Below are 3,732 nucleotides of genomic sequence, written 5' to 3'. Positions count from 1 at the left end.
CTCTGAGAAAGAGTTCAAGAATTCTCAATTAATGGAAGATAAAAATCTCCCATTTTTAGAGCTTCTACAACCAGTCCGAATCAACGGACTCAGAAGAATTTCTGAAAAGATCATTGAGGTTCTCTCAGGATCGAAGAAAAAGGTAAACTATTCAGACTCTCACTGTCTAGTTACTAGTCGGAGTTTTAAAGACACCGAAGACAAAGACCTTTCTCTAATCTCAAGATTTGGAGAAAAGTTCATGATCAACAGCTTTGAAGCTAACAGCAGCACAAGAAAAATGTTCTGCAAAAAAGCCGAACAATTGTTTGAAGATCACCACTGCAATTATTGCAGTGATAACAACAAAAGCAAAGAGGACCCCTCTACCGAAGAGACCGCTTCGTCGTTTTCTAGCTAGAAACATGGCGAATATGTCAGAAGATAAAACAGCAGACTAGTACTGCGTTTTTCAAACACCTACTGCATTATTGCTAAAGGGAATCTCCTTAGTGGAGAAATTTGATGAAGAAACAAATTTCAACATCATCTCATGGGGACCACCACCCACCAAGCGGGGCCCACACCCACTAACTCAATTATTAAGTTATTTCTGTAGAATTTCGTTCTATAAATAACAATGTAATAGATCAGTGGTAGGGGAGGCAAATCAACGAGAGCAATTGGCAAGCGACTCGGGATCTACTCCTAGAAAATCAATTTCAGGACGTCTATCCTGAGATGCAACCAATCTCTCTGAGAGAGAACCATGTATAGTATGAGTAGCGAGTAAAACTCCTTAAGAGGAGATGTAAAATATTGAGGAAGTCCTCATTTGAGGACTTACCTGAAGAAATAAAAGAAGTATTATGTAGTTATACTTCGTCTCGTTTACATATCGTCAATATAATTGAGGAAGAGTGACAGAGCAGGATGGTCAGGAGATTGCTGAGTACCGCTAGGCAGGAGGCCGTTTAGGGAAATGAATCAGACCACAACCCGGCAGGCTGGCGTTCTTCAAATATCATTAACGATAAGTAAAGAGCAAGGTATAAAATACATATACTTACTTTTGATTATTTCTTCAAGTAAGAATTTTCTCTTTATTTTATATTCTCTTCTTATTAAAAATCATACTAATCTTTTTATAAAGATAAAAAGGGTATTATGCCTATAAAGAAATTGGACCAACAGGTCTTAAATAAGATCGAAGAGATCGAAAAAGAATTCCAAGATTTATCTGGATTATTAAAATCAGCTGAAGAAAGAAGAGAATCTCTTCAGGAACGCATAGATATGCCACATGAGGGTGATTTCATCCATTACGATCTTCAAAGGTTTAAATCAACAAACCTTAAAGGTATAAAAATTCTTCAAGAACTTCTTGAAAATAATAGAAATTTACTTTCTAAAACAAAAAAGAAGCTCATAACTTCTTGTGACTCCTTGTTTTAATACAAGCTAAAAGTGCTATCTTTAAAAATAGCTTTATCAGGACCGGGCCTTCATGCTCCCAGAGTCCAAGAAAGCAGACTTCTTTCGAAGTTTGTATTTGTTCTTAACCCGTATTCCGCTTTTAGGGTTATTAACAACGAAAAACGTGCCGTTAGGGTATTACTGGTATCAGAGCCCTAACGGCACGTTTTTCGTTGTTAATAACCCTAAAAGCGGAATACGGGTTAAGAACAAATACAAACTTCGAAAGAAGTCTGCTTTCTTGGACTCTGGGAGCATGAAGGCCCGGTCCTGATAAAGCTATTTTTAAAGATAGCATTTTTAGAAAATACAACAAAAGGAAATTTGCTGTAAAATAATTACACGTTGTGTATAATATTTTTTCGAAGCTGTAAGACCTCGTATTTTAAATTCTTTATAGAATTAACTATAAAGTTTTTTCGATTTATTAAATCAGATCTTGAGAGATCTTCGTAAAGAGGATTGAAAGAATACTCTTTAATTTGTTTATTTACTTCTTGTAAATTTGAGTTTTCAGTCTCGAGATGAATTTCAAGTTCCTGAATTTCTTCTAGAATCTGACGATTCCATTCTTTAATGTTAAAAGACATTAATTTTTTTTTTCTTTTATAAAATTGTTTCTAAAGATATGTGAGATTCAAGAAAAGGACGTAATAAAAGGAATTATATACCTGTTCGTATTATAAACGAAGATAGATCATCTGTAATTTTTTCTGGGAATGAGTGTGCCAGCCTGCTGGGTTGTGGTCTGATTCATTTCCCTAAACGGCCTCCTGCCTAGCGGTACTCAGCAATCGTTTTGACCATCCTGCTCTGTCACTACACCCGGTTTTTCCCCAAAAAAAAAGGTGTGGATGATAAAAACATACGTTTATTATACAAAACAGGCAGCCCGAAGGCTTCCTTCTTATTACATCCTCTCTTGGAGGWAACTACTCACTCTTATACATAGTTGAAACTATATACAATGTTCTCTCAGAGAGATTGGTCGCTTCTCAGGATCGACGTCCGAGTTGCTTGCCAAATGCTCTCGTTGATTTGCCTCCTTTACCACTGATCTATTACATTGTTATTTATAGAACGAAATTCTACAGAAATAACTTAATAATTGAGTTAGTGGGTGGTGGTCCCCATGAGATGATGTTGAAATTTGTTTCTTCATCAAATTTCTCCACTAAGGAGATTCCCTTTAGCAATAATGCAGTAGGTGTTTGAAAAACGCAGTACTAGTCTGCTGTTTTATCTTCTGACATATTCGCCATGTTTCTAGCTAGAAAACGACGAAGCGGTCTCTTCGGTAGAGGGGTCCTCTTTGCTTTTGTTGTTATCACTGCAATAATTGCAGTGGTGATCTTCAAACAACTGTTCGGCTTTTTTGCAGAACATTTTTCTTGTGCTGCTGTTAGCTTCAAAGCTGTTGATCATGAACTTTTCTCCAAATCTTGAGATTAGAGAAAGGTCTTTGTCTTCGGTGTCTTTAAAACTCCGACTAGTAACTAGACAGTGAGAGTCTGAATAGTTTACCTTTTTCTTCGATCCTGAGAGAACCTCAATGATCTTTTCAGAAATTCTTCTGAGTCCGTTGATTCGGACTGGTTGTAGAAGCTCTAAAAATGGGAGATTTTTATCTTCCATTAATTGAGAATTCTTGAACTCTTTCTCAGAGTTGGCTAGACCAATGTCTAGGAAATAGTAAGGAGTGAAACAACCATCGTCTTGCCAGTCTGGGATAGAACTGAACATTCTGATGTAAATGGGATCATCCTTTGTTTTAAGAACTCTTTTTCTGAAGTTCTTAATGGCTTCTACCACGCCGTCAGGGAAGAACTTAAGTTCTTGTAAGTTGTGGCTTGGGTAGAGGTTGTCAATTAGTCCTGCTTGAAAAGCTTGGTGAACTAATTTTGGGTCTGCGCCTTCGACGAAGTTATACAGACTCTTGCTCTTCTTGTCCGTTGTGAAAAATCTTTCATGGACAAAATCTTCTGGTATAGCAGCTCTTGCTTTTTCCCAGATGTTTTTGAATTCTTCTATGCCGATTGTTGGATAAACGACCGCATTGTGAATTTCTTTAGAAATCAATTGAGGTTGATCTCTACGTTTTTCTTTGACCGTGTGAATTCTTGGTCGAAGAAGTATCTTTTTGCCGCTAGGCTCTTTATCTCTGTAGGTGGCTAGATGAATTTTTGCACTGGTTTCATTTCGGAACTTCTTGCAAATGACCTTATCGGTTTTGCAGTAGGATTCGACGAGCTTCCAGTCTGTATGAACACCAGCATG

The 3,732-nt window shown here is 37.1% G+C and overlaps 1 protein-coding gene across 1 annotated transcript in view; it reads left to right on the top strand.

Moving 5' to 3' along the window:
- Positions 1-3,732, top strand: part of LOC112521758 (serine--tRNA ligase-like) — a 28,718-nt gene that overhangs the window by 20,692 nt on the left and 4,294 nt on the right. The window lies entirely within an intron of this gene.

Source organism: Cynara cardunculus, assembly GCF_001531365.2.
Source record: "Cynara cardunculus var. scolymus isolate 2C chromosome LG 11, CcrdV1, whole genome shotgun sequence".
NCBI lineage: Eukaryota > Viridiplantae > Streptophyta > Magnoliopsida > Asterales > Asteraceae > Cynara > Cynara cardunculus.
Note: the sequence above shows the minus strand (reverse complement) of the source record. Positions and strands in the feature narration are given on the sequence as shown.